Consider the following 13,142-nt stretch of genomic DNA (forward strand, 5'->3'; position numbering starts at 1 on the left):
CAGGATACAGTCCATCATGGCTGAAAAATCATGGCAGTGGGAGCCCGAAGAAGCTGGTCACGCTGTGTCTGCGGTCAGGACACTGATGGAGACGTGCCTGCTGCTTGACTCACTGTCTCCTTTCTATTCAGTTTGAGACCCCCAACCCATGAGATGGTGCTGCCCACATTCAGGATGACTCTTCCTACCCCAGCCAGCCACATCTAAACAATCCCTCATCGACTCCCTCAGAGATGACAACTAGGATTAACTGTCACCATCCTCTTCCACTCCCCGATCCTGTTTCCTGATCTACTGAAGGGAGATCTACCTTCATGAAAGTGACACAAGACATCCTTTGAGCGCCTGGTGCCGTGCCTGGCCTGAACTCAGGGTGTGTGTGTGTGTGTGTGTGTGTGTGTGTGTGTGTGTGTGTGTGTGTGTGATCTTCATGATCTGTGTGGTGCTCCTATGGAAAGTGGACTAGCTGAGGGGAGACCCTGAGAGTCCTAAGAAGGTTCCCCTTAGAAAGATGCAGGGTGTCATTCTAGAAGGCACGGTGTCAATGAGAGGAGTTGCAGGGTATTGCTACCCAGTGAGCGTGTGGACCTGGTGATATCCTACGGGCACCTCAATTGAGAGGCTATGCTTATCCCTTCCCTTTGTTCAGAGGCCGGGATTCTGAGCCTGGACTCCATCACAGAAGCAGGGGCAAAGGCAGGAGTCTCTACAAGGAGCAGCCTTATCAACAGTGACAGTGGGACAAACTTGTGGCTGTTCCTGGTCTTCCTGCTGGGGACACCCAAGTCACAGAAGTGGTGGGTGGAGTACATCCTGTCCAGGAACTCCAGGGTCTCTGGAAGTTTCACCCCCTCCCAAATTCCTCCAGCTTTCTGTCCTGATGGTATTGTATACTGGGGACGGGTGTTGGGGTGGGGTGTCGTGAGATATTGTTTCCCCCAAGAATTCAAACAATGATGAAATATTTGGTGATCTAGTTTCCATAAGACCTACTCTGCAGAAAACCCATCATCCTTGAGGGTCAGCATATAGAACTTGGTTTATCATTTAAAATAAAACAGACTCCCCAGCCCCCTTCTCTCTTGCCTCTGTTCCCTCCTGGCTGGGATCCTGCCCTGTAAATGGGTGAGTGTTGTTACCTCCAAGACACCATCACTGTGTTTAAACTGGAAACTGTCATTCACTCCCTTGGCTTGACCATGCTCCCATAGGCCCTCTGCAGCCCCTGATGCTGCTTACCTCATTCTCCTGTAGCCCTGGACCTCTAAGCAAGTGATCTATGCTGTCTCCTCCCAAGCACCTGCCCTCTCCTGCTCTAGAGAGGACTGAGAAAAATACAAGGGCCTCTCATCACAAGGAGAGCTCCCAGGATGAGAACGGCTTTGCCTAGGCATTCTCATCTGCCCACAGCTGGGGCTCTGAGCTTGCCCTGGCAGGGGCGGGGGAGGGGGGATGCACCTCCTACCCTTGGCATGTACTGTTTATAGTCTTCCTCACCGCACCCCCATTTAGAGGGGAGGAACTGAGAGACCAGGTGTCACACCCCTAGCTTAGCGGTGTGACTCTCTGTAGGACATGTCACCAATTCTGGCCCCCAAGAAGCCTGGCTTTTAACTCCATGGGAGCATCCTAGCAACATCCCCCAGTATCCATGTAAGACTGTGTCAGCTCAGGGCTGGCTGTTGTGGCGTGCTTTAGCTATCCTGAAGGCTATGTTTGTTCAGATGTTAGATTTTTCACGGGGGGGTGCACGTTGGGGGGATTCAAGTTTCTTAGCTTTGAGCAATAAAAGAGGGGGTGCGGAAGGAAAGAGAGAGAAGACACCATGTGGCAAATCCAGCGTCCAATCCAATGTACTTCTCTCTGGGCTTCTCCCAGCTCCAGAAGCCCCCTCCCCAGCTGTGACATCACCATTCAGTCCCTGCAGATGACAGCTCTGTGATCCATCACCAGCCATCGGCTTCCCTGCTGCCCCAGACAGGAGAGCCTGGAGCTGACCCCACTGGGCTGGGAGGCAGCTGCACCTGCCCATCACAGCCCATGAAGGGTTGTTAGCATTTGTCCATGTTGGCTTCTCCCCCCTCCCCACACACATACCCTCTAATCCCCCACTATCTCAAAATGTGACATCTTCCCATCCAGGCCTGGAGTTTCTAGCCAGTCAGACAGCCTCCCTCACAGAGAGATTGAGATCTGATGAGATAAAGCCGTGGGCGTCTGTGACTCGGATCATGGTTCAGGCAGTGATGAAAGGCTGTTTGCTCAATAGATACCCGGAGCGAATTCAAGCCAGGGCCCGAGAGCTTCCGAGAAGTATCTCTGCTTCAGCCTCTTGAAAATTTGGGGCAAAGTCTAAACACTTGTCAGTCTTATCACTTCCCTGAGAAGGGTGTGTTTTGTAGTGTGACAGGGAGCCATTTCCCAAGATAGAGATACCCTGGCTACTTCGGGGGCTTGACACCGCCACCTTCATCCTTTGGGTTTATACTGTAAACACTGAATTCCAGCCCCATTTTCAAGAGGGGAGAAGCAGATGAGAGGTTTACGGAGGTAGAAAAGAAAGGAATCGTGAGTTTTTGTGGCCTCTTATTTCCTAGAGTGCGTGGGGAGAGGTAGCAGAGAGAAACCAATGGAGTATCAGATGGTCCTTTAAAAAAAAAAATTAAAAGGGCTCTTTTCTGTCTCCACCATGGGACAATGGCCTCCCCAGACAGCAGCCCCACAGGCCCCTTCAAAAGGGCACAATTACCCCCGTTGCGTCTGTCTGTTCTGCTTGACTTGGAGAAATGGCTCCTTCCTCGGAGTTCCTAAAACATTTATCATCCGAGCCATTCCCCGGGCAATTAATCAGGTGCTGCCTTGACTATGCGAATGTTGTATCGAGCGCCATTTAACCCTTATCAGCAGTGGGACTGTGGACAGCTTGTCTTTCTGACTCGGCGGGAGCTTCTAGAAGGCCAGGCAGAGGTCCACCCCTCTCTGTGTCCGACGCTCGCTCCCTGAAGATGCTTACTCGTATCACCAAGGGAGGGTCTGTCTGTCCCCCGAGAGGCAGCATTTGTATTCAGGATGCTTAACGTAGGACTGAGACCCATAGGGCTCACAAAGAGGCCATCTGCACTGGATTCCTTATGAAGACTGTTACTGGCTTGTTTGAACATGACTGAGTGAGTGTGTGTGTGTGTGTGTGTGTGTGTGTGTGTGTGTGTGTGTGAGAGAGAGAGAGAGAGAGAGAGAGAGAGAGAGAGAGAGAAACACTAGAGTAGGTACGCCAGAGTCCAGACAAAGGCATCTCTGTATGGGCGTTACAAGCAGTTGTGAGCTCCATGGCATGGGTTTTAGGAACCTAAATCGAGTTCTCTGCGAGGGTAACAAGCGCACTTAATCACTGCTCCATCTCTCCAGCCCTGTTTTAAAACTGTTAATGATTACCATGGGAGGGGGATACAGGCCGTGTTCTGTGCGCAGAGGTTTGAGGGCAACTTTATTTGGTCAATCTGTCCTTCTACTCCCAGAAACTGAGCTCAGATCATCAACCTGGGATCTATCATGCCCTGGGCAGCAAGAGCCTTCATTCACTGAGCCACCTCTCTGCTCCCCTCCCCCGAGAATGAGCATCCCTGGGTGCCAGGCCTTGTACTCTGCAGACCCCTCAGAGCAGCAGTCACACCTTTTCCTGAAACCTATCTGGAAACACCAGAGAGGCTCCGGTTCTGTTCTCTATTGCTAGATACCCTTGTTCCCCATGTGGCGAGCTGTCTGCTTCAAAGGCCCTCCAGCTGTGTCACAGACCTCTCAGTCTGGGTGAAGGAAGCTGTTTTGATCTCAAGTGCGGCTGGTGTGTGGCTTTCAAAGGACAAAGGTTTTGTAGATAGACATCTCCCGCAGTCGCCACGGAAGTAAAGAAGGAGGGTCTGCCAGCCGGGAATGTGGTGGGGGCTCCACAGTATGGAGCGGGAACTAGGACAGGCCCATACCTCAGGAAAATGTAGTCGGTGACTCAGCAATTCATTTCCCCAGTCCAGGATAGAAAGGGACTTCGGGCAGGCCCAGTGAGGATCCAGGTAGCACTCGGTTTGTTTATGGGATGGAGGCTGCATCCTTCCAGATAAGCCAGCCGCCGCTGGGCCATCAGTTGTCCTAGAACTGTGCCAATCCATCACCTGCGTGCAGAGGCTCCCACTTCCTGTATGAAGCGTGAGGGGAGCTGGGGAGAGCTGCCATGGTCCCCCAGGTGAAGTGGTCTGAACTCAGGCAGGCGGTGATGCTGGAGGAGGGAGGGAGATGCCTCTCTTAGAGACCTTTCTCGACTGAACTTCTTGCCCTTGGCTGGTTCCCTCTGTACCCCAAGACCCCGGGCACCCCTCCCCCTATATCAAGGTTTTCCATTTACGGGTGTATTCCCCTGTGTGCTGGTGAGCACCATAAGAGTGGAGCCTGAAATGTAGCAGAGCGCGGGTGGGCCATGAATCACCGTGCCCCTGTCAGTGCTGAGAGGCTTTATAGAAACCCCACTTTGGAGCTTTCTTACAGCCAGCTAGACCCTGGGAGTAGAGGAGATGTTGATCTTTCCTAGGCTGCAGATCATCCCATTCGAATGTGAGCATTCAAACCGTGCCTCACTCCTGCCCGAGCTTTATGACTCTCCTGGGGTCCATTCGACAGCCCACTTCTCAGCCAAAGCCTGATTTGGGGGCAGCTGAGACCAGCCCCAGGCCCCAGAAGGAAAGAAACCTACATCTCCCCACGGGCCACCAGCCAGGGACAATGGATCTGCTGTCAGCCAGTAGCGAGTATTACAAAAACCTAAGAACATTATCCTGGCCCTGGTGAGACGTTTAGGAAATAAAACAGATTTTAAAAACACACATACACATGAAAAATGAAGTGGGAAACGTGGCTGATGGGGAGGGGACTCCAAGGTGACCTCACCTCAGTCTGGCCCTGCAAGAAGAGAGAACAATGTGAGGCCATTCTGGAGACCTCAGGCTATGGGCAGACCTTCAGGGGAGCTTACCCCAGTCAGGATGAGGTCAGCCCAGCAGCGCCTCACAAGGCATTTAGACATGAGCCATCTTCACCGTCAATGCGATGGCACCTTAGAACTTCAAGCACACTCTCTTCATGACAGATGTTTCCGGAAAGGTTTAGCCGAGGTAGGAAGATCCACCCTGAATGGGGTCAGCACCACTCTGTGGGCCTCACTCCTGGATAAAAAAGAGGAAGTAAGAGGAACCTCAGCCTGGCCTCTCTCTGCTTCACAATGGTGGTTGGAGTGTGTCCAGCTGCCCCACATTGTGCTGCTGCTGTGCCTTCTGCAGAGGGTGAGGCTATGCCCTTAAACAGTGAGCTGAGACAACCCTTTGCTTCCTTAAGTCTCTTGGTCAGGTGCTTGTCCTAGCAAGGAGAAAGGTTAACTAATACAATAACCTTATTTGGAAATAGGTTCTTGGCGGATGTGGTTGATTAAGGATCGTCAGATAATCCTGGAGTTATGGGACCCCAATATCCAAGAAGGCAGGATCCTTGTGAGAAGAGTGGAGTCTTGTGACGACAGAACAGACTCTAGAGTAATGCATTACCAGCCCAGGGATGCTAAGAGCCACTAGAGATGGGCTGAGGCAGAAGGAAGCCTCCCCTGCAGTCTTTGAGCACAGCCACACACCCAGACGTCATACCCCTGGTCCAGAACTGATCGTGGTCTCACGTGCACCCCTGACTATGCTGTCCCATGTCAAAGGAGCAGTATTTCTCAGTTGCTCTCAAGATTGCTGGCTCCAAGGTGGCCACCCCATACTTGACTACGCTGCTCACCTGAAGAAGCTGAGCCCCGCGGGATGGATATGCGGGTGGTGCAGAAGTCAGGTTCAACAGCGACATAAGCTTGTGCTGGAGACGCAAGTCACCGTGCAGCTTTCTATGGAGGAAGAGGTGAGAGCATCCAGAGCTATGACCAGTGCTCCTCAGAGTGCTGGTTTCTAAGGGCAATGGGAATGAGAGGCTGACTTACACCCAGAGCCTCCTAGAAAAACACTGGAGCCTCATCCATCCTTTAGTCCACAGACACGCTTATCCGGAGCTGCTTAATGAGGTATCTGAAAGATGAGCAGGCCAGGCCAGCTTATGCCTTACAAGAGATACGCATAAAGAGATGAGGCACCAGGAGATCTGCTGAGGACATGGCCAGAGTCACCTCTGAGGAGGCTGGGACCTGGGCAATGAGGAGTAATGTCCCAGGCAGAATGGGCAAAGTGTGTTAAAGGCCGTGTGCAGAACAACTTGGCTAACTCCGGAGACATTCGTTTCTATTTTTTATTTATTTATTTATTTTTGTTTGTTTTGTCTTAAGGCAGGGCCTCTCCCTGCGTATTTCTGGAGCTCACTCTGTAGACCAGGCTGGACTCAAACTCACAGATATCAGCCTGCCTCTGCCTCCCGAATGCTGGGATCAAAACTCACATACCCATGTTTAGCATTTCAGAGGTGTGGAGGCCATAGTAGCTGGATAACAGGAAGGCCTGGGTGGGGGATTTAGCTCAGTGGTAGAGCGCATGCCTAGGAAGCGCAAGGCCCTGGGTTCGGTCCCCAGCTCCGAAAAAAAGAACCAAAAAAAAAAAAAAAAAAAAGAAAGAAAGAAAACAGGGTTGGGGATTTAGCTCAGTGGTAGAGCGATTGCTTAGGAAGCGCAAGGCCCTGGGTTCGGTCCCCAGCTCCGAAAAAAAAAAAGAACCAAAAAAAAAAAAAAAAAAAAAAAAAAAAAAACAGGAAGGCCTGGTGGGCCCCTGGGAGGAACAGGATTGATCGCTTGCTATTTAGCTGAGGACAAATGCCCTAGAGAGGAAAGGCCTTCACCATCTTCTGGAAATCTCTCATGACTACCCTTGTAGAGGTCACTATTAGCTCTGAGGAGTTGGGTTTCTGTAACAGCTCCCTCAGGCTCAGAGAATCTTCCTGGGGAAGTGAGGGACAGCTGATGAGCAGAGGATTGGGGTCATCCTTCACAGAGAAGACCTTGTTCTTCCCAAATGCTAACCCAGTGACATACACGATGGGCACTTAAAGATACTTGTTATTGGACCGGTTCTTTATTCTGCTGGTATCATAGAGGCTGGGTGAGGAGAGAGAGGAGGTATGGAAGCCTGTGACTGCTTCGTAACAGATGAAATGGCCCTCAGAGCAAGGCCAACCATTGCACAAATCAAAGCAAAGGAAATTGCTTTATATGCATGGTACCAGGGCTGGTGCTACCATGGCTCTGCCCAGGAAAGAACCTTTCTTTTGGGAGATGGAGCCTGTGATAGGGTTTGTTGTAGCCCAGGCTGAACTCAAGTTCCTATGTAGCCAGGGCTTAAGGTGAATTATTTCTCCATTGCCGTGAGAGGATGCTGTGACCAAGGCAACTTAGAGAAGCCCCAGATGAACAAATTCATCTGGGGCTGATGGTTCCAGAGATTTTGAGTCCATGATGATGGGGCAGAAGTAGCAGGAAGCACGTGCCTGGGGCAGCAGCTGAGAGCTCACATCTGTAATAGCAAGCAGGAAGCAGTGAGTGCACCAAAGCCCACCCCCAATGACACACAACCTCCCACAAGGCCACACCTCTGATCCAAAATGGTTCTACCAACTGGGGGCCATACTTTCAAACATGAGTCTGTGGGGGGCCATTTTCACTCAAACCACCACAATTTCCTTCTCCTTTGTCCGTCTTTCAGGCTCCAGTGTAACAGATACACAACAGCTTTGTGTTATTTTTGAGACAGTCTAGCCTCGAAGTCCAGAGTAGCCTGGAACTAACTATCCAGATCTCAAATTTGGGGCAAACTTCCTGTCTCAGTTTTCTGAGTGCTGGGATTATAGGCATAAACCACCAGGCCCTTCCCTTTACCCCCGGGAGGAGATTAAGCTTCGGTCTCCTCCTAAAAGGCAAGCACTCTATCGCTTAGCTCTGCCTCAGCCTTGGCTTGTCTCTTTTAGATTCATGAACGTTTTCCTGAAGACCTTGCTGGCCTCCCTCGAAGGAGGGCTCAGAGCTCCCACCTCCCAGTGTGCTTAGTTCCTGATGCATAGGGAACAAGAGTTTATGTCAGCTTACTGGCCCAGGTTGCATCACAGCAGATAAGTCAGGGCAAGAAGAAATTGAAGCTTCCTGTCAAATCGCATCCATATGTAGCCCCAGAAAGAAGTTAACTCACTCATGACTCTGCCCAGATCACTTTTTCCTTATTTCATCCTCAAAGCCAGGGGAATGGTGCCACCCACAATGGGCAGATCATCCTGCTTCAATTGTACCCAATACAATTCCCTCACAGACATGCCCATAAACTAACCTGATTCAGATGATCCCTCATAGACATCTTCTCTCTAGGTGATTCTAGATCAGGTCAAGTTAACAATTAAGACTAACCACATTTCTCCACCTCTTGTCAGCTTGATACACAAACATACCATATCCTTTTAAGCCATAACTTTTCAACTCTTGTTCTCAATGCTTTCAATAATATATATACATATATATATCCTTTAAAATATATAACCATAATACAATCTAACCTTTAAAGTTCCAATAAGTAACAATTTCAAATTGTTGGAAAGTCCAAAGTTTCTTTCCTATGAGCTCTTATAAACTTAAACAAACATGTTACATATGCCTATCTTATAATGGCACAGAGAAAACATCCTGTTCCTATAGGCTCACAGATTTAAATGCTTGGTCACCAGGGAGTGGCTCTATTTGAAAGTATTAGGAGGTGTGGCCTTGGTGGAGGAAGTGTGTCACTGGAGGCGAGCTTTTAGGTTTTCAAATGCCCAAGCCAGACCCCATGTCTCTCTCCCTTCCTGATGCCTGCAGATCTGGATGTAGAATTCTCAGTTCCCTCTCCAGTATCACGTCTGCCTGTGTGCCACCATGCTTCCAGCCTTGATAATAACAGACTAAACCTCTGAAACCGTAAGTAAGCCCCAGTTAAATGCTTTCTTTTATAAGAGTGGCTGTGGCCATGGTGTCTCTTTGCAGCAATAAAACACTAAGACAGGAAGTATTGGGGAACTGGAAGTGAACAACAAGGAAACATAACTCTTGCAGTTCCATATCCAGCATCTTGGGCTGGTAACAAAATATTCTGGGCTCCAGAGGCCTTGGATGGCCCCATCCCAGTTCTGCCACTGCACACACAATGAGTCTTTTAGATATCAGCTGTCTCTACTTCACATCTTTGGTTCTTCTTAGCAGACATCCCATAACCTTGGCAACTCCAATATCCTGAGGTCTCTATCACAGCTGAGGCTTCACCCTCACAGTTTCACACAGTGGCTTTTGGGGGCCTGTTTGCAAGGACTCCAACCGTACCAGATAGTACCTGGCCTTGGATGAGCTATACAAATCCTCTCAGTCTTCTATCTTTGTCTTAAAACTCAGTGCTACGTGGACAAGGCTTATGTCATTGACAAGTCCTGCTGCCAAGCTGAGGTGTATCCCTTCCCCCTTGAACCACAACTACATTAACTTCTACGTGCTGACCTTGAGAAAACGTCTTCACATTGTCCCGGTGAAGAACAGGGAGCGTCTTCACAATGGTGCAGGTCTGTCTATTGATGGCAGCTGCCTCTTCAGCAGCACCCCGAGTACCATCTTGCCTTGAAATTTCCCCTGGCAAACAAATTATTTGATCATCTTCAAACTTAAGCCTCCTGAAGCTCTCAGGACACAACAAAATGCAGCCAGAATCTTCGGCAAAATGTCACACAAATGCCTGTAGCCTAATCCCCTTCTCAAGTCCCTGTTCCCCTCTGAGACTTACGAGTTGAGCTTCCATTGTTCATGTCTCTCTCGGTGTTCTCTTTCAAGCTTCCATATGAACACCCCCATGAAGCTCTGTTCACAATATGAAACAGCTTTTCAAGCCCTGAGTTCCAAACTCTTCCACTCCTCCCCCATCCCAAATTCCAAGGGCTTAACTACCACATGGCTAGATTTATCACAGCACTATGCCTCTCTTCTTTGTACCAGTTTCATCTCTGTCACCATTAAAATCCTCTGACAGAAGCAATTTAAGAGAGAACAGGTTCAACTTAGCTCATGGTCCTAGTCTACCATTGAAGGGAAGTCAGGGCAGGAGGGACTTAAAACAGCTGCTCATGTCCCATCCACACACAAAAGCAGAAAGAAACTGACGAATGCTTGTCTGTTCTCTACTCACTTTTTACATTCTGTGTACTAGACTGAGACTCAGGGAATGGTGCCACCCGAAGTGGGCAGGTCTGCTCATTTCAATGAACACAATCAAGACAATCCCATTCTAAACGTGCCCAAAGGCCAAACCAATCTAGACTCTCCTTGAGACTCTCCTCCCCAGTGATTCTTGATTGTGTCAAGCTGACAAATTAACATCATACAGTAGAGCAGGAAAAGGTAAATCCCGGTGCCCTGGATGCATGCCCATAGCCATTGGTACAAAAGCCCTCCTTTGTGTGTCCGAATGTGCAGAGTTTCAGCTTTCTCCTCAGAATGGAAAGTTCCCTGCCTGCCAATGCACACACGTGGGCTTGATTTACTTGCCTGCTTGTTGGCCAGGATTCCTCTGGTTACTGTGAAATCTTTCCTCCTCTCCAAGTGAACAGTCACAGGGAGGTCTCCCAGGGGATCTTCTCCAAAGTTGTCCCTGGTGGAACCTGATATGGAAATGCCAGAAGCCCTGTGTCTCCCAAAGTGTCTACGTCTTTCTCCTATACAGCATCCCACAGGGGACACAGAGTCAAGTGTTTCCAAGTCCTTCCTGCTGTCACCACCTGTCTAGGTGATCAAAGATGGCCCAGGGAGAACAAAAGCCATGGCCTTGCAGGGAGTGGGTCTCAGTGGTCAATGGGTCCAGTGACATGTTTCCCACACTGTGGAGCTTCCAACCTTGAGATGACAAAAGCTTCTTATGGGGTTCAGGACGCTGACAACAGCAGGATACTCATCTTGTTAGCAGCGTGGTTTTGCCTCCAGAGTTTATCTGCAACATCTGGAGCCTTAGGGACTATGCAGGTCATGCTAGAGATCCAATAGTCAAGGGTTGGGATGCTGCTGTAATCTTTTTTTTTTTTTCTCGGAGCTGAGGACTGAACCCAGGGCCTTGTGCTTGCTAGGCAAGTGCTCTACCACTGAGCTAAATACCCAACCCCTGCTGTAATCTTAAGAGTCACCAGCCCATGCTCTGGGACAGCCTGAACTACAGAGATGCTCTCCAGCCTGCTTTCTCCCCAGATATCCCTCACTGAATTCCTTTGGGCTCCAGAAATGTCCACACCCAGCCACAGCACAAACAAGCCAAAGGATCTATGATATGAGAGAAAAAAACGTTCTCAAAGCACCGTTACCTTCCTTGGATCCCTCCTTCCTCACCTAAAGTCCTATTTTTATCCCTCCATGTGTAGCCTGGTGTGCCTTAAAAACAAAATGGAATTGCGAAAGAATACACAGTATTTCCTGCCATCACTCCAGTGGAGCAGAGAAGTCACTTGACAGTGCACAAAATGTATATCAAGGTGGGTAGAAAGGAACAAGGGAAGGAGGAGGGGGAAAGGCGGGACAAGAGAAGTCTCTGCTGAGTCTTGTGTGCTGGCCTTCATGTTTGGCTCACCCAGGTCTGTCTAGACATTCTGTAGAGTTTTCTGAGAATGGCTTTGCAGTCTTTCCATCTGGAGAAGCAGTGTGGGCAATCGATCACACTGTGGGATGTGGAAAGGAGACCACCCAGCCGATGGGAGCCTACCAGCCAAGCTCTGCAAAGAAAGTCTGCCCCAGAACACTGCAGCTGGGAAGGCCCGAGTTCCTGCTCCTGTCTACCTCAGAGGCTGAGGCCTGCGAGGCGGCTCAGTGGACAAAGGTGCTTGCTGCTGAGTTTGAGTTTGATGCTTGGGACCCACGTGGTGGAAGGAGAGAACTGACCACACAAGTTGTCCTCTGATCTCCACACTTGTAGGAACTGGCACAAGCCAGATTGTACTTACCACAGGCAAGTTGCCCCGATGTACTTGCTGGCCTCTCACCCTTTGATTTCTGCCAGTCACCATCTTTTTCCATTTTTAACATCTTCTCTTTTCCTGCTCCCTCTCCATGCAACACGCATTTCCTGGATAGTTTCTTGGTCTCTCCCGCAACACCACTACCTCCAGAGACCTTTTTGGAGCATCCTACTTTTATGTCTATTGTGTGCTTGAGGCAGGGACCTTGTGCCTTGCTGGCCATGTTTCCCCGGCAGCCATTCTGCCAACATCTTGATGCTTTGTCTTCCTACCTTTACGGGCTCATGTGTAAGACCACTGTGCGCATCACTTGTTCTCCTAATGACATCACTGAGAGGCAAGGGACAGCCACCGGAACTCTCTGGAGCTGCCACATCACCTGAGAAGTAGGAACATAGACTAGAGGAGGGCTCACAGAGCCAATTCATTAGGGTTACAGAACACAGTTCTAAAGAGCACCCAACAGGGAGAGGCATGCTTGGGCAGCTTCCTGGAAACGTCTGTGTTGTGTTTATTTGCTTGTTTTTACCATAAACCAAGAGCCTAGGATATTTCTTTCTCATCGACTCGTCTCATGTCACATTACCAAGGAGCTGTGACAAAGGAGAACTGAGAACCATCTACATCCAGGCTGTGTCATTGGCCCCTCCACTACCCTACCCCTGTGAAGATGGTCTGCTGGGGCCTCCTGTTTTGAAAACCAAAATATCCCTAGTTCTGACACCATCAACATATGCATAACACGCTGCTGGCTAGGCCCAATATAGGGAACAAAGAGAGAGAAACCAAGATGGTGGCCTCCCATCTCTCCCCTGTGTCTTGCTGGCCTTCAATAATTCAACTTCAACTCAGAAGAAGTGCTACTTCACCCTCTACTCTGGGTGGGTGGGTATTGGCTTCCTCGTGGTAAAAGATTTGATTGTGTTCATGACCCTTTTTTTTTATCCCAGATCCACCCGATGCCTTACAAGTTCCCTAACCTTAAGGCCCATCAACCTGGATTGCCATGTCTAACAGAAGCTCCCTTACATCATAGTTCACTGAGTCCTGAGCCTACCTGTCTGTCCTCATTCTTCCAGCTGAGAAGGTCACAGTTTGAGATGTGACAACTGCCTGCTGTTCCCCCTCCCCTGTTG

General features: G+C 49.6%; 1 long non-coding RNA gene across 1 annotated transcript; it reads right to left on the bottom strand.

Moving 5' to 3' along the window:
• Window positions 1-3,458: 3,458 nt before the first annotated feature.
• Window positions 3,459-11,242, bottom strand: LOC134486507 (uncharacterized). The gene is made up of 5 exons (XR_015684068.1): window positions 10,556-11,242; window positions 9,518-9,646; window positions 5,815-5,917; window positions 5,018-5,207; window positions 3,459-4,267 (listed from the first exon to the last, which is right to left on the bottom strand). It is a non-coding gene; the product is annotated as an uncharacterized LOC134486507 (long non-coding RNA).
• Window positions 11,243-13,142: the final 1,900 nt, after the last annotated feature.

This window comes from Rattus norvegicus, chromosome 3 (assembly GCF_021556685.1).
Source record: "Rattus norvegicus strain SHRSP/BbbUtx chromosome 3, alternate assembly SHRSP_T2T, whole genome shotgun sequence".
In the NCBI taxonomy this organism is placed as follows: Eukaryota; Metazoa; Chordata; class Mammalia; order Rodentia; family Muridae; genus Rattus; species Rattus norvegicus.